The sequence below is a fragment of the Spermophilus citellus genome, assembly GCF_964194105.1.
Source record: "Spermophilus citellus genome assembly, chromosome: 1".
In the NCBI taxonomy this organism is placed as follows: Eukaryota; Metazoa; Chordata; class Mammalia; order Rodentia; family Sciuridae; genus Spermophilus; species Spermophilus citellus.
In genome coordinates this window covers 207,874,214-207,901,212 of record NC_138182.1, presented here as the reverse complement: position 1 = coordinate 207,901,212, position 26,999 = coordinate 207,874,214, and the positions used below count along the sequence as shown (strand labels likewise).

At 38.3% G+C, this 26,999-nt stretch overlaps 1 protein-coding gene and 1 long non-coding RNA gene across 10 annotated transcripts in view; one reads left to right on the top strand and one right to left on the bottom strand.

The window, feature by feature from the left end:
• Nucleotides 1-26,999, top strand: part of LOC308648339 (uncharacterized protein) — a 568,826-nt gene that overhangs the window by 336,723 nt on the left and 205,104 nt on the right. The window lies entirely within an intron of this gene.
• On the bottom strand, nt 971-2,145 carry LOC308648383. The gene is made up of 3 exons (XR_014021807.1): nt 1,994-2,145; nt 1,422-1,547; nt 971-1,260 (listed from the first exon to the last, which is right to left on the bottom strand). It is a non-coding gene; the product is annotated as an uncharacterized lncRNA (long non-coding RNA).

Genomic DNA, 26,999 nt, shown 5'->3' with positions numbered 1-26,999 from the left:
AGTGACTTTGGGAGAGCGTAAAGAACCCATGGGTGCCCAGCATTGGTACAGGAATAAGGAAAAAACTTCTGTGCCTATTTTCTGTCACTCACATCCAAGCCTCTTTACTACTTCCTGTGATTTTTTGGTCTGTTTAATAACACAGTGAAGGTCCAGGAAAAGACCTTAAATGTTATCTAGAACAATCATTGTTGACACTTGCAAATCAGATAAAATTATGAACTCTTTTCCAAGAAAAGTACAAGCATATATTCACCACAATCCACATGCTATATTCAATTTTAGAAGTTTTGTGTAAAACCCTTACAGAACTGTGGACTTGTGCCTAGGAAATCATGACTCAAGATTTCTACTATCTTATTTTACATGAAAACTGAGAGCCCGGGGGATGAAGTGGCTTGCCCCAGATTATAAAACCTTCCAGTTGTAAATTGGAGAAAGACACAAACTCAGCTCTAGTGATTCCACTTTTACTTCTCTTTTCTCTTCCCTTGCATGCTGGGTCATATGTTTCATTCCCATTCTCTTGTTTACATGCAGAACACCATAAAAACAAACCAAAGGGGGGAGGTGGGAGTTGACAGAAGGGTAATTATACGGGATCCCACACTTCTTAATTATGCAACCAAGAGACACAGGCATAGACTACACCAATAGCATTAATAAACTTGGTCAATTGATTAAAAAAAAACAAACCTTCATCTCTTTTAAACAAATTGCCAAGTCATTCTTGTTTTTCAGCTTGATCACTGCTTGTGTTTTATTGCGGCTTATTTCTCTTATTTCTATGTGCTCACCAGGACAAAAATAGTCCTACCTCTTCTTGCTTCTATTTACCTTCTGCAAAGAAACTAGCTGAATCAAAGGTCAGAATTTAAAGAAATTATTTCATTGACAACATTAAATATTTACTGAATCTCAACTTTATTCTGGCACTGAGTCAAGTTACTGTCCCTGCCTGGTGGGTTTGTAGACAGAAATGTCACTGATTTGGAAGGGTTTTCAATGCAGAGATTACTATGGATTAAATCCTTGTCTAACTGGTTTTGCTTTTTCAGCCTTAAATGATGATGAGATGAAGAGGAAAGACAAGAATACAATCATTTGTAGGCTAAAGTGTGTTTTATGTCACGTTGTCAACATGACATTGGCAAAAGGTGCAGGAGTCACTCCTGTAGCTTTGCAGATCCTTCTGTAGGAGGTCTCATTAGGAGCCAGAAGCCCTTCACAGCTCACGTAATCACTGGTCCCGGCAGTGATCTGGGATAAAGGAGGCGTCAGGGTCCCCCAGTGTAAGGTAAGGAAATAAAATATGACTGTCAGGAAAATTTAGCCAAGAGATCGATTAAAAACAACACCACCTCCCCTACAAACCCAAACTGCAAACCTTCAGGGTATCCATGCAGGGAAGGAGAACTCACAGTTTATCACAACACAGTGTTTTAAGTTTCCATTTCTCTTTCATCCTCATGTTGAGACAGAGTTGATTGCAGCTGAGTTTGCTTCTTTTATCTGGGAGTATCCTGGGCTTCTTCCCAGATGGAAGGCTATTGCATATAACCTTGGTTAATTTTGCTTGGGTGGTTTTCTTTAAATCAATTTGGACTTTTTTTTCTGACATGAATAAATTGTTTAATCATAAATAGACAACTAGAATTGTTTGTTGTCAGTAGTGGGTGAGGATACAAATTAACATATAAACTGCTAAAGTCAAGATGATTATGTACTCTGAAAATCAATTCTGCAGAGAGTGTGTGCCAGATTTGGGGGCAGAGCAACAATGGCATGAAAATCTAGAAATGAGAAGTGAGGGGGGTAGTCTTCTTGAAGACTTCCAACTGCTGGCACTGTTTAAGTTCCTGAGGAGTTCCATAGGCACCTGCTTCGCTGCCCCACAGCCTCCCCTACAGGGTCTGGGATTTGGTGTGTGAACAGCCACCCAGGTTCTCCTTCCCCATCTGACTAGGGATCCTGATTCAGGCAACATCTATACCTTGAGCACAGCCACGTAGTTTCCTTTTGGCCATATCACTCAGTGTGTGACTTTCTGCTTTCCTTGTCATTTGCCTTTCATTTCTGAAGGTTCTGGGTCTTGGGCTGCCAATTTTATAGGGGAAGCCCTTGTGTTTTTATAGCTTCTCTACTTGACATTCCCTGATTCCATTAATAGCCCATCAGCTAAGTGCAAATGTTTCTTGTCCCCTCCTCCTCCCTCAGCATGAAGTGGTGACCCAGTTAACAGGGGACAAGAGTTCAGGACTCTTATGCCTCTGTCTGCACTTCCAGGATTGTGCGTGTGCCAGAGTTAGAATGACCCATACGAGGTGTTCTTAGTGGGGGTTTTAATAGGGGAAGCTTCTGCTGTTCTCTGCATAGTCAGATGAGGAGCTGTGTGTTTGGAAAAGACTTTGAAAAACTAGGAGCAGCCTTTTCCTGTTGATGTAGTGTCTTAAGGGACTGGGTCAGCTCCTGGCCTGCTGGGAGGCCTCTGTTGCCTTTTGTCTAAATGGAATGGATGGTAGGGAAAACAAACCCATGGGTCTTCTCAGTCCTTTGATTTCTGTTGTCTTCTTACCTGCACAGGGCACACCTCTTGGTTCTGGCTGGGACTGCATCCAGGTGTCAGGTGGGGCCAGGAAATGGTCCAAAGCTAAGATTCTTCCTTCCTGTGGCCAAAGGTTAGCTGTGGGGAGGCAGCTGGAGAGTCTAAGCTTTTTGTGGTGAGGCCTGAAGTGAAGGCAACTTCTGTGTAGAGCAACAGCAGAGGAGGAGGAAGGGACATCATGCTGTGATTGCTCAGGTGGGCAGCTACTGGAAAGGGCACCTATTTTAACTAGCACAGAATAAGAGAGAACAAGATAAAGCTCTGATGAGCTGTGTGGTTTTAGTTGCAAAACTCAGCCTCTTTGAGTCTTACTTATACTTGTCTGTAAGATATGTGTGAAGCGGTGTAGCTTTGCCTCAGCAAGAAAATTGGCATGTGTTAAGGATGAAGTCTCTTCAACATACTCAGGTTCAAAAAATGTCATATCTCATTTTTTTAAAAAAATTCAAGTTCAAAATTCTTTCTTCAGAGTGCCAATGCTCAGTAATCATTATTACAGGCTCTGCTCTCCAGGGACTGGTAGGCATCCCTGGAGGAGAAAATTGGGGGAGAGACCTCCCTTTCCCAGCCTGTTACAGTCATTGCTAATTTGTTTATTGTCCAGGCTAGAACATCTATTCAAAGGCTTGAGGCTCCATTCCAAAGCCCACCTATCCCTATTTCATCCCTGGTGCAACATGAGGAAGGTGCCCTGGTGCTTATGACCGAGAGCTCAGGACCCTTAACATTCATGTGCCAGCCCTTCAGAGGTCCTGCCATCTTTAGGAAATGGCTTGGAAGGCCTGGCTGTGTGCCACTCGAACAACTTGTTGCCATTGGCCACTTTTGCTGTCTCAGAAAAGTCAACCCAGGGTCCTATCATTCATCTCCTTCAATCTCAATACTTCCTCTATCTCCTTGGGTAGGTATGAACATAGTCATGTTGTATGTATAGTGAGGACTATTTATAGAATTCTGATTAAATAATACTTTAAACAAAAGCCAGGAGGGAATTCCTACTCTGGTATCCCCCAAACTCATTTTTTGTCCAGAAACACGAAAGTTATCTTCACTTTTAGATTCAAGACCAGGAGCTCACAGCACAAAGGCTGACTTGTCCATTCTACTATAATATGCTGTAGAAAGATTAGTCTTATACCAGACTATGATATTAAGAGTAATCTAAAATGATATCTCAACAAGGTATCCTGCTACAGAGACAATTGAGTGCTCCTTCAATTTTTTGCCTCCCCACACCTGAAATCTGAGATGCAGCCACACCCCTCATTGTCTTACTCCAGTTTTAAAAGATTTGGTGTCCCCTTTTGTTCCAAGCTGACTCCAGTCATCCTCCCTCCTGAAACTTTAACCTTGCTCCTGCAGGGATATGTACCCTTCAGACTAAACTTGTTAGTTTCCCTCCCATTTGTGAAAAAGTGAGTCTACCTTTGACACCTGTCCCCTTGAGAGGGTCCTGCCTCTTCTTCTATTTCATCCAAACATCTTAAAAGAGTAACCACTCATGTGCCATTCATTCACTCTGCACCCCCTGCAGTCTGCCTGCTATTTTTGTTAGGGCCACCTGAGTTCTTCTAATTCTAAAGTAAAATGTACATTTTTCAGTTGTTGTCTTGCTGTGCATTTCCAGGGCATTTGGCAGTGTTTATTATAAGCTCCACTGTCCCTGACAGTATTATACTCTCTTGGTTTGTCTTGTTTCTGTTCCTTTTAAACCTTGGGCTCCTCTCCCTTCACCCACCAGTTACATACTGGGTACCCAGGTGTCTGTTGTCAGCCCACCAGTCCACTGCTCTTCTCAGTTCTGATAACTTTTCAAGGGTGAATTTATCCACTCTCAGCATTTCAACTACCACCTGTATGCTAATGACACTCATTCAATCCCAACTCAGACTATTCCTGCAAGCTTCAGACTCAACAATTTCATCACCTGCTAGTCATCTTTGCTCTGGTACTCTTTAGATATTTTTGAATCTATTCCTCAAAACCCAAATGTAGCATTTCCCTCCAATCCCTATTTATGTGTCACTTTTTTTAACCCAGTAACTGAAGTTATAAAATGTCAGCCTTGACTTTTTCTCTTCCTCAATCTCTTCATCCATCTCTTCATCCAACTGATCATCAGATCCTGATGTTTTTTCCTCCTGTGTGTTTCTCAAATACTCTACTCCTTACCACCAATACACTATCTCAAAGGTACCTTCTCTTATTTGTACCAGTATAGCAGGCTCCTAATCAGCTCTTGGTTTCTAGATTTGCTCCCCTTCATTGCTTCCTGAATGATAAGTATAAAGTGTAAATCTATCTCTGTCCCTCTTAGCTAAAGCTATTCTAAATCTTCACACAGAAGTGTAACCTCTTTCTCAGCATGCACACCCTCTGTGACTGTCCCTTGCTCACCCTTAAGCTTTGGTTCCTGCCACTCCTCACCACTCATTTAAGCTTCAGCAAGACTCATGCAGCAGTAATTTTCTGCTAACATTCTATTCTCTGCTCTTTGCTTCCACTTTACTAATTTTTTTTTTTGTAATGGTACTAGAGTTTGAGCTCAAGGTCTCATATATGCAAGTGCCCTACCACTAAGCTACATCCCCAGCCAACTGAGATATATATATATATATATATATATATATATATATATATATATATATATATATATATATATATATATATATCTTTATCTTTATGCCTAGGGATGGAGAGAAGAAAAGGCCTACAGCTAAATACCTATTCAGTTGTGTTCTCCAGCAACACAGCCAAAAAGGGTACTAGGCCTATATTATTTATATGTCCTGTTTGTTTTTAAAGCTGTTAATAAGTCTGCCAAACAATGTAGCTTCTCATTTCCAGAAGTTCGTCTAGACCCAATGTGTTCTGAAGAGTGCACTGCCCTCTAGTGCCTTCCACTGGAAGACACATTTCCAAGCCACACTGCAAGGAGTTCTGCAGTCTCTTGTGTGAGGTTTTACTATAAAACCTTTACCATTACTATTTGTCTCAACCTGGCTTTGAAGATCATTAACACTTTTTTATTGACTTCAAGAGTAGTGTTTTAGAAAAGAAAAAGAGTAGTGCTTCAGTAGGAAGCAAATGATGTACCTCAAAGAGCACTGGATTTGGAGTTCAGAGACTAGTTCTGGTCCTGGTCCTCAGGCTATCTGAGGACTTAGATCTTTCACCTATGCATCAAGGAGTGGAAAATATCACCCCCAAACTGTGAATCATCAGAAAGAATATTCAGAGAATAAATCTGGGAAGAGTTTCATTAACCCAGTAAATATGTTATACTAAGTTAAGAGCTATTTTGCAGAAATCATGAGTTTACATTTGTCTCTACAATATTAAATGAAGAGTATATGAAAAAAAAATTGCGTTTGCAACAATGACAAATTTGAACCTGACACCATAAAAACCTAAAACTAAAACTGAGCTAAAAGAAAAGTAAAACTTACTCTGGGGTTTCCAGAGTCTGTTCCAATATGAAAGCAGCAATGAGTACACACACACACACACACACACACACACACACACATTTTAATTTGCTGTTAAGCTCTAGTGCAAGCCCCATCCATTTACCCTGATTTCCCCTCTCCTGTTTTCAACCAAGAGAAGGAAATGGGAGTCTTTCATTTGATAAGAACCAACTATAATCTCTGTATAGCTATATAATAGCAATTGATCCTGTTAGTCAGCTTTACATTGCTGACTTACATTGCACCCGGTGTAAAGTCAGCTTTACATTGCTTTACATTACATTGCACCCAAAAAGAACAACTTAGAGAAGGAAAAGTTTATGTTTGTTCACAGTTTCAGAGCTTTAGACCCGGGTGTGCAGACTGTTGCTCTAGGCCCATGGTGAGGCAGACCATCATGGTGGAAAAACATGGCAAAGGGAAGCTGTTCAAGACACGGCAGCCAGGAAGCAGAAGCATGGAGTGGGGGTGAGGGAAGGGGCTACAGGAAAGATGCACCCTTTCAGGGAATACCCCAGTTTCCATCTCTTCCAGCCATGCCCCACTTGTCTAGAATTACCTCCCAGTCCATTCAAACTAGAATGGACTGATTAGGTCACAGCTCTCATGCATGATCTAATCATTTCCCTTTGAACATTTCTGCATTAACACAGGAACTCTGGGGAGACACCCCATAGCCAAACCATAAGACTATATAAATTTGCATTTTACATACTTTATCATCTTAGTGTGTCAATGGACTCCTGAGATTTTTCTAGTTATTCAGAGAAAGGTAAAAATTATTCAGATAACATTCATGACCATAGTTACCCTGGGAGAAAGATGTCACAGAACCAGAAACACAGCCACTGGAGATGATGTATTCATTCCTGTGGGTATGCTGGTGGATCTTCTGTGATATAAATCTCCACATCTGCATACTATGCTCATGATGTTCATTTCTATGTAGTATAAGGTCTTTTTTGGACATTTTCTTCCATAGAGGAAAGATACTGCTAAGTTCAGTGCTGGCCTTCTCTTTTGGAAAAAGAGCAACCTGGAGAGATCAAATCTTTTTCTCAGGATCTAAAAATCTTTGGAACAGATTTCTGACATAAACTCAATCATTTACCGCTCTCTTGATTAGCTTACTGCCTATGACTTTACAAAATTCTCTGGGAATTATCAGAGAGATATAACCAAGAAAGTAGTCCAAGCATTATACGAACATACAAGAAATTAGTACTTGAAACTTTGTTTCTTATGCTTCCAAAGCTAAGGAAACTTTAAAATTTTTTTCTTTTCTTTATTGTCTCAGCCTCATCTATTCTGAATTCCTTGCTAGAGGCATAGCTAGGAAGTAAGTTTCAAATGAGAAATGAAAGGACTGTATACATCACTGATAATATTCTTTTATTTCTGAAAATTGTATCACAAAAATTGTTATAAAACAATCATTAAGAAATTTTCAGTATCGTCTAATAAGTATTAGGCTGAAACACTGAAAGAGAAACCAAAAGAAAGGGAAAAGGATCTATTTTTTATTCTGCTCTTGCATCTCAAATCATTTGTGCATTTCAAATTTCAGTTTCAAATATTTGAGGGTAAGACTCTGCTTGGTTTTATGTAGTTCTTTCTTTTATGACCTAATGTGTATGCTCTCCTATGCTATTTTATTTCTGCTCTCTTCATGCTTTGCTTCACTGATTATCCTTCTTCCTTTGTAACCCTTGTTAATTAATAGAAGTTACAAATTTCACTGGGTATGGCCACAACATGGGCAAGTCTCAGGGCCTGATAGGAATATTTAGATAATAAAAAGTATTGCACTCTGAGTCGATCATATCACAAAGACAACTGCTCTGAGATTTTAGTCTAGAGAGATTCAATTTCGGTCTGTATAAATATGATTTGGTGATGGTCTTGCTGCTTTTTCTGGAGTCTATTCTGTCCTCTTCCTAGAGGTGAGCCCTGGGGAAGAGGTGCTTTGTGAGCAGTGGAGGCCCTGCCCAGAGGCCCAGAGGCCCAGAGGCGGGGTTATTGGAAATGCAGCAGAACACTCTGTTCCAGGGAGAACTTTTGCCTGGCTGTTTGTACTCTAGAGACTCAGAGATTTGGCTCCTGGAGTGCTCAACTCTGACCTTTGCACCTTGGCAAGGCCAGTTATCATGTTTCTGTCCTGATCTCTGTGCCATTCCAGCTCTTTGGTTTTTTTTTTTTGTTTGTTTGTAGTGGCCGGCTGTGTATATGCTGTGGGAACTACGAAACTTCATCAACAGGGACAGAACCTGAATTTATCCTGGAAATAAAAGCAATTTTAGGAAGAAAGTAACAAAATATCTTTCCCAGCACCTGCTAAAATAATGAGAGGCCAGGTTTCTGGCTTTCCTGGTGATTACTAACATGGTTGACTACTTCCAAAGTACTACAGTGAAGTACTTTAGCCATGCAACTTGATTTGGATAGCCTGTGTCAGAAGAGAACCACCAGAGTCTTTTGATAACATGCTTTAAATAAAATATGATAACATACTATCCCAATAAATTATTTAAACATCTTGTACCTTGTAGCTGCATCTGTAAAACAGAATCCAAATGTAAAAACAGCACGCATAATAAAACCTTCATCCCTGGGGTTTGTGAAGCTCACTCCCATGCCTTGGAAGGTTAGCCTTTTGTAAAATCAAGGTATTATTCTTTACTGGTTAGTGGTTCCAACAGTGCACATGATGGAGAAGAAATGATAGAGCAGGGAAGTTAAGTGACTAAGTGTGAATCACACGGTGAGTAGGGGAAAACCCGGAAGTATAGAAAGGTTCAGATTTGTCTTATCAGAGACACATAGTCATATAGTTTAAGTGACACGAACACTTATCATAAAATTTGAAGTTACAGGTATGGAGGCAAGCAATACAAGATGCCCTTGTCAAATGCAGAAATACATACCAGTCCTCATCCTTGGAGGAGGACTAAATGTTGCCAGCACATACACTTCTATGTCTGATTTGCAGGTAGAGATGGTAGGTGACTCACTGGACTTAACGCTACAAAGAACTAAGGAAAACCAGCAAACTGAGTGTGGGCAGCTCCCTAGCATGACTATATGAAAATCTCCCCAGGGTCCTACTAAAGACAGAAAGCTGTAGATGAAAAGGGACAAAAGTCTTCAAGCTCTGTAGAGTGGGCTCCTTCAATCTCCAAAGACTGGGTACACTCACAACCATTTAACATGGACAGTATCACAGAAAGGCTTTATGGTGTGTCACATGCCCTTAATCTCAATGACTCAAGAGGCTGAGGCAGGAGGATCACACGTTTGAGGTCAGGCTCAGCCTTAAAAAGACCTTAAGATTAAAAATCAAAAAGGGTCATGGGGGCTGGGGATGTGGCTCAAGCGGTAGCGCGCTCGCCTGTCATGCGTGCGACCCGGGTTCGATCCTCAGCACCACATACCAACAAAGATGTTGTGTCCATCAAGAACTAAAAAAATAAAAAATAAATATTAAAAATTCTCTCTCTCTCTCCTCTCTCACTCTCTCTTTAAAAAAAAAAAAAGGGGGTCATGGAATGTAGCTTAGTGATAGAGTGCCCCTGGAAACAATCCTCAGTAGTGGGAGGAAAAAAAGAAAGAAAAAGAAAGACTTTAACAGGAAAATACCACTAGTGAAGTTTTTTGTTTCATTTTTTAAATAGTCAATATTAACAGAAAGAAGAAAATCCAGCCAAGCTATGTTTTTGCTATTTGCCTCAAGTTATATTTTGCAACACAAATTATGTACAGATTTAACAAGGACATAATATTATCTAATTTGTGCTGTTGTCTTCCCAGGATCTAGAACATTTTCTACAGGAGTGTGCATTTATCTCTAGATGCCTCCGGCAAACAGCTCCCTTTCAGCTCAGGTCCTTGTGTGGAAGGAGCTTGTTACTGAAAGCAATGAGCCACTCTGCCCTCAACACTCCCCTGCTGGTTAGCATGTTATGAGTAGCACCAGTCTGTTCAACTTTATTTCTGTTAATTTTTAATGAGTTAGTAACTCAGTCATCTTGGCAATGAATCTCTGGGACTGTGGGGTTGGTTAGTAAGAACTGAATCAGCTTGAAGACTCTTAGCAGTCTCTGAAATCTAGTGACATTCATAATGTGTTTACTCACTCAAGCGACAATAAGAGAAACAGGAAAATCCAGCCACTTTGGTTACCAAGGGCCAAAGTTATCTACCTTAGTTGCATGACCTTTCCTCATTGAAGCATTACCCTTCAAAGGAAGATGGTACCACTGCCCCTTTTATTAACATTTGCTTGGTTTATAAGAAACTCTCACATCTTCCAAAGCCAGTAAACAGTCAGGAAGCAGAGAAGACTTGCTCTAAGCTCTAGTAAGTATATGTCATGACAGTTTTCTAATTAGAAATGAACATAAATTATACCTACTAATCTATATGCTAAAATTACTGTTCATTACTGAAAAAATAATAGTGGAAAATAACTGAATGTTTGTAATTTATATCCCAAATCTACCATCACTACCTATGCCTGGGGAAACATCAGTGAATAGTCTTGAGGTACATTTGAAGTGATAAGGTGGGTGGGTGTAATAGAAATAGTTTAGTAGAAAAATTGTGTACCCAGGGTCTAATAAAACAGTATTTTCTTAAATCCAAATGTCTACAAATTATATACAGAAGTATTATATGTGTACAGCATATAAATAATCATGATTATCAGTGGGAATTATTTTGCATTTAATTGTCACCTGTAATGGAGAGAAATTTATATCTTTTTATTTGTCCTGTCATTAGAAAACATGACTTACTGTACATTTAAGGTTTTTTTTTTTTTTAGTTTTTAATCTTAAAGTTGTTATAAAAATCTTTGTTATATCTCTTTCTGTTTGGTTCATTTGTTTTTTATTTTAAGATCAGTGGTTATACTCCTTGGTATTTATCCTAAAGAAATAAAATCAGCATACTGTAGTGATACATGCATATCCATGTTTAGAGTAGCACAATTCACAGTAGCCAAACTATGGAACAACCTTGGTGTCTATCAATGGAAGAATGGATAAAGAAAATGTGGGGGCTGGGGATGTGGCTCAAGCGGTAACGCGCTTACCTGGCATGCCTGGGGCGCTGGGTTCGTTCTTCAGCACTAGATAAAAATAAAGATGTTGTGTCCACCAAAAACTAAAAAAATAAATATTAAAAAATTCTCTCTCTCTCTCTCTCTCTCTCTCTCTCTCTCTGTCTCTCTCTTTAAAAAAAAAAGAAACTGTGGTATATGTACACAATGGAGTTCTATTCAGTCATAATGAAATCATGTCATTTGCAGGAAAATGAATGGGACTTGAGAACATTATGTTAAGCTAAATAAGCCAAACTCAGATAGGCAAGAGTTGTATGTTTTCTCTTATATGTGGAAGCTAGATAGGAAAAAGGAAAATAAAAGTGTGTGTGGGGGGGTAATCTCATGAAAATTGAAGGAAATGGACAAATATAGAGGAAATGGACAAAAGGACCAGGGGAAGAAAGGAAGAGAGGGAAAGGGGAAACTGGGGAATTAAATGGCCAAATTATATTTTTATATTTTGTGCATGCATGAATATGTAACAACAAATCCCACCATTATGTATGATTAAAATGTACCAATAGACAACATGGAAAAAAGAGAAAAGTGATTATAAAAGATTAAGTCATACCCAAGGTACTATGTATAAGCTTTACTGAAAGAGAGTTTGAAGGTTAAATTAGGAATAATAATTTTCTTTTTGAATTTGAAGTCTCTTCAGTGTAAATGCCTAGGTAACAACCCACAGTCTTCCTTAATATAGTGGTTCCCATTTACATACCATATCCTCAAATAACCTCTACTATAATTTTATAAATGTTTTTCTTTCAAATGATGCATCTTTCACTTATATAGATTTTATATAAGATAATTTTATATTTGATAATGTCTACAAATGGAAAACCAGTGATTTTGCCATAGTAGATGGTAACCACAAAAAGAAATAATGGCAAAACCAAGCAATTAATATTCAATTCTAGCTAGAAATTTGAGCCTGAAAGGCCCTGAGGCTAAATGGCTTTCTCTTTGTTTCTCTCTTTTTCGCCTAAGTGTTAGAGATGTGTCAAAGATACTGAATGGTGACTTTCTCTAGGCATAATGAGATATATGGGAGAATTAGAAAGGAAGAAGTTTCTTTCTTCTTATGATGTCGTGGTATCTTTGTTGTTGTTGTTCTTAGATATACATCACAGTAGGGTGCATGCATGGGGTGCAACCATGACAATTTTGATCCCATTCTTGTGGTTGAACATCATGTGGAGTTTACGGGTTGTGTATTCATATGGGAGCATAGGAAAGTTGTGTCCAATTCATTCTACTCTTTCCTATTCCCATCCCTCTCCCTTTCTTTCATTCCCCTTTGTCTAATCCAGTGAACTTCTATACTTCCCCTCCCTGCCTCCCTTGTTATAGGTTAGCATCCACATATCAGAGAGAATATTTGGCCTTTGTTTTTTTGTGTGTGTGCTGTCCTGGATGTTGGCTTATTTTACTTAGCATGATATTCTCTAGCACCATCCATTACTGGTCTAAATGCCATAATTTCGTTCTTCTTTAAGGCTGGTTAATATTCCATTGTGTGTGTGTGTGTGTGTGTGTATTTTTTTTCCACATTTTCTTTATCCATTAATCTGTTGAAGGGCACCTATGTTGGTTCCATAGCTTGGCTATTGTGAATTGAGCTACTAGAAACACTGATGTGTCTAAATCACTGTAGTATGGTGATTTTAAGTCCTTCAGTCTTCAATTCTATTTTTCTGCCAATACCATGCCTTTTTGTTATTATAACTCTGTAGTATAATTTAAGATCTGATTGTGAAGGGATGTAGTGTTATTAACACCTTCTTCCAACCCCAAATTACCTTCCCCTTAGAAAATAATACCTCAGTAAAACCAACTCAAATCCCCTAAGCTTAACAACAAGCGTGGTAGTGTACCACTGTTCATGTGAGACTGAACTGAATCCAGGGTTCTCATTCCCCAGGATCTATCTTCCTCTTAGAAATTCTTGCTAGTTGGAACTGTTGCTGCCACCACTGGGATGACCTTAAAGAGTGCTGTCCTGGACATTCTGGCTCAAGCAGATACATAGGGTTTCTTCTCAGGTGAATACACCTGAGAAGAGCCTGCTGGACATTTAGATGTGGACACAAACAAATAGGATAACAGGCAATGAATGGAATAACTGAATTTATCTGTGAGCTCTTGCTAAGATACTGAGTGCTGAACCCACCCCCAAACCTTCTGATTCAGCAGGCCTAGATTGAGACCTGAGAATCTACATTTCAAAGAAGTGCTCAGGTGAGGCTAATGCTGCTGACCTGGGAAGACAGCTTCAGAAACTACAGTCCTTAGGAGACCCATTGTGACCTGGCTTTCCACTGGCTGCCTTCCTTTAAGACAGCCCCAGATTTCAGGTATGTTGGGTGACTTGTTAAAGGATAATTTCTAATTCTAGAACAGAAAGGCAGTTAGACACATCAATAAGACTGAATTAATATCTCTCTTCCTCTCTCTGGCATAGATTATCTCTTTCCTCATAGCATGTTTTTCTCTCTCAAGGAGATCAACCAGCAGTGTCTCCTTAATGCTAAGCTATACATTTGCTATATTCCCACATCTCTGAAGACAGAATGTGTTTCTCATCACGTTGGCCACACTACCAATACCCTGAGCCCACAGAACCATGGTTGTAGTTGCTCACATTAGCATTGCTTCACTGAGTTAAGTGCATTTTGGGTACTGCATGAGTTGATTTCATTACCACTTAAAATATCTTTAAAAATTATGATACTGTGAGCATTGAGACAAAAAGTTATTGTGTGTGAAGAAAGGCGTGGGAAGAGGGCAATGATCTTACATTTGGTTTTGAAGCAAATATTTTGTCACTAGAAGAATGATCACAATTCCCTATCTCTAAAAAGAGCTCTGACAGTTTTATTTTAAAATAGCAACATTTACAACACACCCATACATCATTTGCAATTATTTAAATGATGGTGAAAATCTTAACTTCAGTTAAAAAATAAGGCACACACAGATTTTGAAAATTCTTTGAGGGTAAACTAGTGAATAATTTGAAGTCCTCAGAAGACCTCAGATCTAGATTGCAATTTGTCAAATGGATTTCACCTGGACAAAATAAATACTATAATTATTCATAAGACAAGAAAATCAGGATAATTTATTACTTTTTTTAAAAAGATACTAAATATTTTATGTTAAGCTTTGTTTTATATTTTAAATTAGGTCCTTTCTACTTTTTTTTTTCCCCTTTGGTAGGGTGGAGGGGAGAGTTAAAATATCCTTTAGCTTTTACAGTAATGATGCTACTACATTACTCTTTCTTGACTTCCCTTTAAAGCAACAACTGGGTGCTTTACATAAGGAGGCTGCCCCAGAGTAGAAAAAGCTGAGTTTCATTTGCTTGAGAGATACATGAAGTATGGCCTATAATTTGCTAAGTGTCGTAGTTGAAAGCAGAGGAAGAAACTGCCAGTCCCTGAGAAGAAATGAATGTTTCTAAAAGCAGCAAGACTGTTATTTTAGGGAATGAAGCACAACTTAATTGACATTAGTTTTCTTAGTGGTCCCCAAAATAATTGCATGATTTACAAATATTGATATCTCAGATTTAATACAATGCTGTATTTAAAACCGTAACTCTTCCTGCTGACCTACCCTATCTTGCTACTTTGTGTTCTATAATCTACTAATTTGCTCTAAATTTATTACTGTCTCTCCAGCTGGAATGTGAGCTCTGTGAAGGTAGGGATTTCTGTTTATTCATCCTAGCACCTGGAGAAATGAGTGCTCAAAACTTATTCATTAAATGAATTAATGACTGACTGAAGACTTGGACTGAAACCTGCACATGAATATTGCTTTACAGTTTACTCTTGTGGCCTTAATAGAACTAATAGCTCTGCCTTTGTCAGGGTAGTAGCTTAAAGGCAAAACCACATTTCAAGTACTTTGGAATGTGACCAGGGGACAAGATTAAGGTCAGAACAACAAGCCCTAAAAAATTGAAGAGGAGTCATAGACACTTTCTGCTGGTGAGATAGTATACCTAGGAAAGAAGCCAGTATTAGGGTGGAAAGACAATGGAAGATTATTCTCTTATAGCATATAATCCAAACAAATATGGGGCTGGGGATGTGGCTCAAGCGGTGGCGCGCTCGCCTGGCATGCGTGCGGCCCGGGTTCGATCCTCAGCACCACATACCAACAAAGATGTTGTGTCCGCCGAGAACTAAAAAATAAATATTAAAAAGAATTCTCTCTCTCTCTCCTCTCTCTCTCTCTTTAAAAAAAACAAACAAATATATACACAAATGCAAGATTGGACAATTTCTCCCATATGATTTTCCTCATGTACAATAGTTCTCATTTTTGAATGTTAATCCCGTTTGTTCTCCAAGCTATCAGTAAAATGGTATGAGGTATAAACTGATGTATTAACCATGAAAGCAAACAGCTGCCATATCCCATGAAAAAAAAATCAGATTAGAATGAATGAGAATCAGGTTGCAGGCTGAGCAAATAGTCTAATTGGACTGTGACCTAATGAGAAGTTAAGCATATTTTACTTTTTCTTCATGTTCTTATTTATTTATTTATTTTTTGCTTGGTTTTTATAGGCTGGCTTAATTTGCTTTTGATGATTTTTTTTTTCCCCTGGGAGAAATGGAACAGGTGACTAAAACTTAGGAAGTGGGTGGCAGGTAGGCTGAGGTCAATGGAAGCAAATCCAACATATATCTTTTGAGCCAGGCATGATTTCCCAGGTTGAATTATATTGGAAATGGTTTGTATTGGTTCTTTTATTATCATTTACACAAACACAGCTGAAAAATCAGGTTAAGTGGCTGATCACTGAATCCCATGATTTAACGTCTTTTAGACACAAGGGGTCAGCATTTCAACACAGATGCTCAGCTCAACAGCCTTGTTCTCTTCTGTTGGGCTGCTCTGGCCTGATGTGCTTATGTATATGAGAAGGATAGAGAAATGAAATGCAATTTGTATTTTGCAAATTACTTTCTTTTCCAGTTTAGAATTCTGACCTCTCTCTTTTAGATTCAATCAACCTGCTATTGCTGTGGGAGATGATATGGAACAATGAGTTGTTCTAGTCTCACTGGCTCTGGTGGTTTCGACAAGCTTCAGTGACCTCCAGATTTATACTAATTTTCTTCTCCACAAAGAGCTTTTTAACCTATAGGGTCCTTAATCTATGCTTGCTTAATAAATGTATTGGGTGAATTCCTGGACTGTACCATTTTACTGATGCAAATCTGCCAGGAAAAGGGACTACAGGTGAATGAGGTTGTATATTGATTCTGGGCCTATTGGGGCTTTTGCCTTAGCATCAGGCCCATTATAATTGTTCTCTTTTTATCTTCCCTTTCGCTTGCTCTTCCTAACTCAGTGTAAGCACATGGTACAACATCTTTTAGGACTCACTATATATTTTTTTCTATCATTAAAAACATTGCATTCAGTAAAATTCGTTTCTTTTGGCAAACAGTTCATTGAATTTTAACAAATTATGAATAGAGTTGTATAAAACCACCCCAATCCAGTAAAGTTCCATCACCCCAAAATATTCCTTTGTTCTACACCTTTGTAGAAAACCACTGCCCCATCCCATCCCTTGGAAACTATTTATCTGTTCACTGGCCTTATGGTTTTGCCCTTTCTGGAACATTAAATAAATAAAAATAAATAAATAAATAAAATATACCTTTTGAGTCTGGATTCCTTCACCTAGCATAGTGCATCTGAAACTCATCCATGTTGTTTCATGTATCATTAGTTTGTTATTTTAACTGCTGGATAGTGTTCCATTCTGTGGATATGCCACAGTCTGCTTATCCATTCACTGGTTGGGGGATTGTTGGTTTTTTTTCAGTTTTTGATGATTATTAATAAAGCTAGTATAAGCATTCACAGGCAGGTTTTTCTTTAAGCATTAGTTATCATTTCTCTTGAATAAATACCTAGGGTAGAAGTGCCAGGTCATGGGCACTCTGTATTTGCAACTGCTTAGTCATTCTCTTCAAAACTCTTAAAACACCCATGAAAACAGAATACACGTATAGAATTTAGATTCCTGCCTTTTGAGAATGTTCACACAAATAGAATTTTTAGGCCAGAAGAAAGCTAATATGACATTTAGACCTTATCTTATAAATGAACAATGTGAGGCCAAGAGAAAAGAGGGAGTTTACTCAAGGCTATTTAGCTAAGCAGCCACAGCTAGATGTCTGGTCTTTTGATTTGACATTTTTTTCAGGACTCTGAATTTAATTTCTTAAAACTGATAAACATTTTGGTTCAATACTAGAAATAATAAGGATGATTGTTAAACAATAATGAGTGCTTTTATAATGCTTTTTATTTATTAAAAGTATTTTTGCATTTTCCATAAATCTGCCCCTCCCTATTCTTTCCTATCCCAAATAAAGGCACCACCATCCACTATGTGGCTCAGGCCAGAAACTTTGTTACTATCCTTGATATTCAAGGTCTAGGAAATTCTCTGTCACAGTACAACTTTCAGTAAATATTTATTGAGAGAAAGACTTATTGAACAAGCACATGCATTGAATACCCAAAGTCTGTAATCCATACAGCATTCATGTCACAAGTTAGAAAAGCTTTAACAAGAACAATCAGTCTTTTACATTTGGCAGATAAAACATTGGATGCCTTTCAATATGTTTTCCACTTTTTTTAAGTGACTCAAAATAAATGACCATATTTATAATGCAGTATTAAACTTTTATCAGTAATTCTATTCACTTCTTCCCTTTCTTCATAAAATAAAGCTATTTTCATGTACCATACACTGTTCTAGCCCCAGTGATACAGATATGAACAAGAGAGTTATGTCCTCTGTCCTCTTATCTTCCTTTTCACCTGCTTTCCCTTTTACAGGCTATTAGAAAAGTCAAGCAGCACAGATGATAATAATGTCTGTTCTGTGTTAGTATTATGGGATGGCTGGGTGGGCTCACTGAGACTGGAGTAGCTCAGTAAAAACTACAGAGGCTTTTGACATCTGAGAGGGATCTAAGAGAAAATTAGCAATGAGCCAGATAGAGAGTAAGGGGATGCACACTCTAGGCACAAAGAACAGTGTGTTTAGGGAAGGAAGAAACATGATGTGTTAACAAACAATGACCACTAAAAATTGGAAAAAGGCCTATGTGGTTGGAGCAAGGTAGATGAGGGATGGGCCACGGGAAATAAGGCTCCAAAGCAAGCAGGGACCAGAAGATGGGGGTTTCTGAAGCCAGAGCAGGGATTTGGGGCTTAATTCCAATAGCAATGGAGGTGATATGAAAATTTTCAATAGGAAATTACACAATTATATTTTTACTTTTAAAGTAAGTCTCTGGCTTCTGTGAGGAGATTGATTGGAGAAGACAATGAATACACAGATGGAGACTAGTTAGGAAACTATATTCAGAATCTATTGCTGTGTAATTAAATACCCCCAAATCCAAAACAAACACTCCTCTTACAGTTTCTGGGATTCAGGAGTCCATGCACAGCTCACCTGGTGCTACTGGCTCAAGGTCTCATCAAGATCTACTGTCACATCTGAAGGCTCAATTGGTTAAGGCTCCACATCCATGTGGCTCATGTGGCTCTTGGAAGGCTTTGGTTCCTTATAGGCTGTTGGATTGGGAACTGAAGTTCTTTGTTGTCTTTGACTGTGTTTAGCCAGGGTTCTCTAGAGGAACAGAGTTGATAGAAAGTATGATTATAGAAAGGGAATTTATTAGATTGGCTTACATGACCAGAAGTCAGATAGTTCACAATGATCGTCTGCATCTGGAGAGCTGGAACAACCTGTAGCTACACAGTCCAAGAATTTAAGCCTCAGAACAAGAAGGATCAATGGTGCTACCCCAGTCTGAGACAGAAGGCTTCTGGAAACTCCCTGGAGAACCACTGGCAGAGTCCATTTTGGAAGAGTGAAGGAGTGAGAGTCTGATGTCCTAGGCTATTGCAACAGCAATCAAGAATGCACTCAAGGAGAATTGAGCTTGCATCTATCTGCTGCTTCTTCTGTGTTCTTCCATCTTTTATTCCATCCAAGCCACCATCCCACTGGATTGCTTCCCATGCTCAGGGAAGATATCCACTTCAGTTTGCTATCCCACATGCTAATCATTCCTAGACACACCCTCATTGACACACCCAGAAGCCTTTTAATTCTCTTGTACCTCTGAATCCAATCAAGTTGACAATTCACATTAACCATTACAAGAGGCTTCCCTCAGTTGTCATGGGCACAATTAGAAAGCATTCATTCATAACACAGCATCTGGCTTCCCTCAGAACAAGCAAACAAGACTGAAAACAACATGAAATTCAGAGACTTCTAGTAACTTTTCTTGGAAGTGACATCCCATTATTTTGGCTAGATGCTATTTTTTAGAATAAAAAATAGAGGCTATACAACTGTATGAATATCCAAAGATGGAATCACTAGAGATCATTTGAGAGGCTGTACTATGGAAACTATTCCAATGATCCAATGGAGAAAAGGCAGCAGTAGGATTGGGTGGTGACAGTAGGACTGGTCTGAAATGCTAATAATACCCCTTTTTTTTGGAAAGTAGGAATAATATTTAGAACAGAATTGGTAAAATGATATGATAGTTGATTGGATATGATAGATAAAGGAGTGAGATATTTTAAAGAGGACTCCAAGTTTCTGGTTTATGTCCTGAGTAGATGACAACCTTACTTATATTGACATTTCTAGGAAGAGAGAGATGGTTGAGTGCCAAGTTAGATATTAGGTTTCAGGTACTTGTGAGTTGTTAAATTTGAATATAAGATACGTGATTAGATATTAGGATTTGGAACTAATGGAAAAGTTGTGGTTCAGACAATAGATTTGGCATTTGTCACATAGAGTAGATAATAACTTGTCTTAGGTCTGAATTCCCAGAAGCAAAAATTTTCTAAGTGACAGGTGGGTCTCTGGGTATATGAATTCTTTCTAATTGTGCCCATTTGCTTCCGGATTCATATAATCTACCACTGGATATGTGCCCCCACAAAGTAACCATAGACATAAGTTATCAACAACAATTAACACAACACCCCAACCTCATAGGATATCTTCTCCAAGCTGGCACCTCAGTTGTGCCTTCAAGAGGTTATTCCAATCTCTCCCAGGACAGCAATGTCTGGGTTATTCAGTGTGTAGGAACCAGTGGGTTGAGGCTCATTAACACATTGTGTGACATTCCTTGTTATAAATTTGGCCCTTTGTCCTTAGGCAGTATTATTCAGGATCCTATGACTGTAAGTCAAGTACTCTATGAGTCTTTGAATTGTGGGTACTGGCCAAGGCCCTGGGAGGGAAGGAAAACCTATAACCAGAAAACATGTTTTTCCTGAACAAAACAAATCATTATTTTCTAGGGTAAAAAGAAAACGATTTTCAATGAAATGGTATGTTTATCTTCATTTGAGATATTAGTAAGGCAGTAGTATATTTCTCATCATGTTTATTTTTGATAGGTTGGACATGTAGCAATAGCAATAACTAGTTTTGCATTGGTAGGAGGGACAGCTTATTTTTGTACCCACGTGATATTCTGTGAAAAGACTCAGTGTGTGCCAGCTCTGGTATGGCCAAGGCTACCAATCAACTGAGTCATTCTGACCAGTTTTATAGTGCCTCTTCCATATAAATACTTCCTGATGGACATTAACATATGATACACGTTGTGTAGCCATTCTCATAGGTCCATGCACTCCAGTCCTCTTTGTTACCAGTCTTCCAGTCCAAATGATCCAGTTCCAAATGAGGCTTTCTCACTGCTCAGGAGTTCATGTATATCCTTTCTTCAAGGCACCATTTTCTTACACAAAGTAAACCATTAGGCATGCTAACTATTTAAAACTGGAACCCTACTAGGTGGAATATAGTGCAAGGGCAACTTATTTTAGTTTGTACCAGGATATCAAGCTGACCTACCTATGAATTGGGTTTTTTTCCCACCTTAATTATTGAGCAAGTTCTCAGGTTTTATATAGAACCATATCAGCATGCCCATAACTCCAGGCCTTTAGATCTCTTCCTTAGAAGTCGGATGAGGCTGTTTTGGCATTACCACCTCACTTAATGTGAGTCAGTTTTTTGTTTTTCTATGTTCTTAAGAGTCATCCCACTGATTCAATAGGACCAACTCCAAAGCCCTACAGGAAGACCTCTGAATGGCCCTTGGAAGCAAAGGCAGACCAAAACCAGGGGAAAGGCACACAGACTAAGAAAGTTGATTAAAAGGAACCTGTGTGGACCATCAGGTGTGTTTGCTAGGAAGCCATAGACAGATGCTGAGTCATTGCATAAACTGAGAATGCAAATGCATTCATAGAATGTATTATCATAGAGATCAATGATGTCCTTGCAAAGAGCAATACCAACTGGATGGTGGGTCCAGGTGCCATATTTAGAATAAAGAATAGTAGGGAAATAATAAATCCAAAAGAAAAAAGACAGGAAAGAGAAAAAAGAATTTTAACAGTGGAAGGGAAGAGAGACGTAGCATGATGATGGAAAGGATTATGGGTTAAGAGGGTTTTATTCTGTTTTTTGTTTGTTTTCTTTTTAAGTTTTGAGAGGAAAGAGGTGAATATGGTTAAGTTCTAGGGTACAGTAGGTAAGGGAAAAAGATTCGGGGAGGGAAGGAGACTGAGAGAGAGTCAGTTCACAGTGTATAACCCCTAAGGAGACTTCAGAGGAGATGAACCTCAGTTTAGATGGATGAGTTGCTTTTGATGGTAAAGGTCCCTCTCCATATTGACACACAAAGGAGAGAAAATAATAGATTAGGGATTTGGTGGTAGAGGTTGAGGTTAAATAAGATGGTTTACTTTCCCCAAATAGGAGGTAAATTAATTTGCTAAGAGTTTGTGGGTTAGAAAAAGTAAGAGGTCTGAAGACGGTGGACAGTGTCTGAAGGAAATCACAGATGGCGTACAGAAGGTTGGCAGATTATAACAGCAATGAAGAGGGTTGAATGGGGAAAGGCTACATGACATGAAGTCGAGCAGGTCCAGGATTTACAGAGGGTAGGAAAACACCTGTCTGGAAATGAATCTACTCCCAATACTAGGGTATTTGGGAAATTAGAAAATATGCAACTTGGATTAAAAGGAGCTATTAAGGAAATATCACAGGGAAGTTAAATTTGGTTATGAGCAGAAAGTGCAGGAAGATAATTTTGAAAATATAGATTTGTTTGTTAGAAAGCTGGGGTTTCTGGAGAGTGAAATGAAAAGTGTGGGCACAAGAACTAGAGCAGATTGAGGGGAGAAGACATGAAACATTATAGACAAAATAACCTGCTATGATTTTTAAAAAATGGTCTCACTAATCATTAGTATAAACTGTTCCTTACTCAGGCAAGTCAATTGGGACAATTTGTTAAAATTGCATTTAAATAAATCTTAACTGAAATTGCAGTTGATTTCTTGCTGTGGTCTAAAATGAGTTTTGCTTTTAAGGATATCTTCATGTTTGGGCAATGATGTAATTCACCACTTTGCTATGATTGTAGAAAAATCTGATCATCTCCTCTTCTTTTGGCATGAGACTGATATTTTGCCATAAATTTTAAGAGATCCATTTTTGTTTCTTTGAATGCAATATATTAACTCTTCATCAAGTCATGACTACAGATGTTTTTGTCTTTCATTTTTATCAGGTACCCTAACTGTAGTTTTGAGTTTACCAAGAATCTTTTAGAATCTGACAGACTTAAATTTGTGGGGAAGGATGGATATTTCTATATTTTTCAAAATAAGAGGATGTTTATAACTGGGAAAATTTCACTAGTATCATTAACTTATGTTATTGAAACTTAGCAGTGCATGGGAATATAAAAACTGGAAAGCACTTTGGCCTCAGGTTGTTGAGAAAAGGTTGAACTTCATTTGGTAATTGGTAAGGAGTCTGTCAACTCTTTTCTGATGACACAACTTTTATCATCAAAACTGGACTGATAACTCAGTGAGATAACTCAGAAGTTGAAGTAAAGAGTAGAGCTGGAGGTAAAAAAGAAAAATAGTGCTGTAGACTAGGTAAGAAATAATGTGAGTTTCATCTGTGCAAATGACCAGGATGGAAAGGTAGTACTGGAGAAAACTGTGCATACAAGCCACACTTGATTGGCAACTGACTAAACTGCCTGATTTGTCAAATTACACTGGAAAATTCATAATTCCTGATATCAAGTTATTCTTTTACTATTTCCACTCCAATTTCATTCTTCTTGCATGCCCCAAATATCTTTCTGAGCCACACAGAATTTGTGTTAAAATAAACAGCACATTTCCCAACATCTATAAAACTAGGGAAGACGAATACAAACAATTGCCTAATTACCATTGCACAATCACAATTGCAATGGATTCTCCCTGCCTGAAATTGGCCCTTGGTTTCCCCGGTGACATTTTCAGAGCTTCATTATAAGTGAAGAACCTTGGTAACCATGTCACACATTTTCCTGTGGTCTGAAACATACTCATTTAATCAGATGATGACCTTTATTTATCTACAAAATGTGACACCATTAACTGTTAACCAAACTTATATAGTGAGGTTGAGACAGTGCCTTGGGACTTTGAATCTCAGGATTTAGATGTTTTACTAAACAACATCTAGCAAAAAAGAGCAGAAATTCCTCTCTTAGCAGATACATTATAACACTGTATTTGAGTATGTACAATAAACTGTATAACTGTTTCCTAATATTTAGTGAGCTACTTATAGACAATTTTATTTATCTGACCCTTTGAAGTTAAATCTGGTTATGTGAGTTGCTGCAGCCAAAGAAACTTATGGCAATGGGATGCATATGCCTTCATGGTAGAAGTTTAGAATCAGTTCATTTCTTGCTGTGCTGTCTCTACCCTGTGACTTGGCAACAGGTAATGTGGACAAGGGCTGCTCTCTCAGGCTGGGTCTCTTGGCAAGAACCAAATGAGACCAAGCAGAGCCCTCAGCTGATACATGAAAAAATATATCATAAGCAAAGAATAAAGCTTTGTTGCTTTAAGCAACTGAGATTTGGAGTTGTTCCTTACCACAGTATAATTGACTTATCTTGATTGATAAATTGTGTATATGTCTACTGCACACCTGTATCATATTTGGAGTCATTTTTAGAGGAAAAACATATTGGAGGTAAAGGTAGCGTGGGTGTAACAAGAAAAAATTGGCAGAAAATAGTCTTTAAATTGTCACTACAAATAGATGAAAATAACCCATTTATTCTTTGCTTATATACTGCTATAAAATGATTATAAATATTTTGTTTTAAGTGCTGAAGGTTAGAGAAGGAGGTGGAGGAGTTGGAAATAACAAAATAATAAATGTACAAATAAATGGAAAGTTCTTCAGATTTTCTGAAAGGATCAAAGAAGAGTAAACCAACAAAAAATGTTTCTAATCACAGAGACCCAAACAGCTGTCAGGTGGGTGTTTTCTGCCTCTTCACCTGGAATTAACCAGTGGGTATGCTTCCACCTGCCAATCATTTCTTAAAGGGCCATCCTGACACTTGAAATACTGGAAGAGTTTATCATATCCACAAATCCCCCACAAGGTGGGCAAAGTGTGAAGGCCAAAGATTGTATGCAACTAAAAAAAAAGTTCTTATATGCCACATTTTTTTATCCATTCATCCCCTAAAGGACATCTAGTTGGCTCCACAGTTTAGCTATTATGAATTGGGCTGCTATAAACATTGATGTGGCTGTGTCCCTGTAGTATGCTGTTTTTAAGTCTTTAGAGTATAGACCAAGGAGAGGGATAGCTGGGTCAAATGGTGGCTCCATTCCCAGATTTCTAAGGAATTTCCATACTGCTTTCCATATTAGCGGCACCAATTTGCAGTTCCACCAGCAATGTATGAGTGTACCTTTTTCCCACATCTTCTCCAACACTTATTGTTGTATGTCTTCATAATAGCTGCCTTTCTGACTGGAGTGAGATGATATCTTAGAGTAGTTTTGATTTGCATTTCTCTAATTGCTAGAGATGAGAAACATTTTTTTCATACATTTGTTGATTGATTGTATATCCTCTTCTGAGAAGTGTCTGTTCAGGTCCTTGATCCATTTGTTGATTGGGTTATTTGGCTTTTTTGGTGCTTAGCTTTTTGAGTTGTTTATATACCCTAGAGATTAGGGCTCTATCTGATGTGAGGGGTAAAAGTTTGCTCCCAGGATGTAGGCTCTGTATTCACCTCACAGATTGTTTCTTTTGCTGAGAAGAAATTTTTAGTTTGAATACATCCCATTTATTGATTCTTTATTTTAATTCTTGCACTATAGAAGTCTTATTAAGGAAGTTGGTGCCTAATCCCACATGATGAAGATTAGGGCCTACTTTTTCGTCTATTAGACACAGAGTCTCTGGTTTAATTCCTAGGTCCTTGATCCACTCTGAGTTGAGTTTTGTGCATGGTGAGAGATGGGGGTTTAATTTCATTTTGTTGCATATGGATTTCCAGTTTTCCCAGCACCATTTGTTGAAGATGCAATCTTTTCTCTAATGCATGTTTTTGGCATCTTTAAAATCATAGCATTTGTAAGTAAATGCCTGGCTTTGGAGAAGATAATGCTAAGTGAAGTTAGCCAATCCCCAAAAAACAAATGCTGAATGTTTTCTCTGATATAAGGTGGCCGACTCATAGTGGGGTAGGGATGGGGAACATGGGAGGAATAAATGAACTCTAGATAGGGCAGAGGGGTGGGAAGGAAAGTGGGGGCAGGGGATTAGCAAGGATGGTGGAATGTGATAGACATCATTCTCCAAAGTACATGTATGAAGACACAAATTGGTGTCAACATACTTTATATACAACCAGAGATATGAAAAATTGGGTTGTACATGTGTAATAAAAATTGTAATGTGTTCTGTTGTCATAAAAATCAATTAAAAAAAGAAGTTCTTGAAGAACCTTTCCCCAAGGTGCTTAAGACTTTATCATGTTACTTTATATGTTGTCATGGTTTGAAAAGAAGGATTTCTTTTGTGTTTCTTGAAATATTCTTCACAGAGAAATGGGTAATACGAACTAAAAGATCAAATGAGAGGCTACAATCAGGACCTTACTCAAGTATTACTTTGAGGAAATTAAGCACAAATTGCTTCATCTGAATCATCAAATTTGTTTATCTTAAATTGCTTTAGGGTATGTGTGTGTAGCTCCAAGAAAATTAGTGTTATCAATTACAAATGGGTCAGACAATTGTTTCCAGGGGGTTCAGAGGGCTTGTTTGAATGTATTATTTGAGAAATTTGGCATCCATGGTTCAATGCAATAGGAGATCTGGTTTCAACTTTCTCTCACATAGGAAATATCTGTTCCCTCTAACAGGGTTTATAACATCCCTTTTAATTAGAATTAATTAATTAGTTAATTAGAATTAATAAATTAAATTAAAATTTAATTAGAATTAAATCAACATATAGGAACCAGAATCGTGGTAAGGAGTGCTTGGGCTTTCTAGATAGATACGCCATCTCATATGACCATGGTCAACATTTGCTCACAATCCCAGAGGGAAACAAAAGTTTGCAAATATCAAATGATAAAAAACGAAACAAGGGGCTGGGGATGTGGCTCAAGCGGTAGCGCGCTCGCCTGGCATGCGTGCGGCCCGGGTTCGATCCTCAGCACCACATACCAACAAAGATGTTGTGTCCGCTGAGAACTAAAAAATAAATATTAAAAAATTCTCTCTCTCTCTCACTCTCCTCTCTCACTCTCTCTTAAAAAAAAAAAAAAACGAAACAAAACAAAGGCTCCTCTTTGAACAAGTATATAAA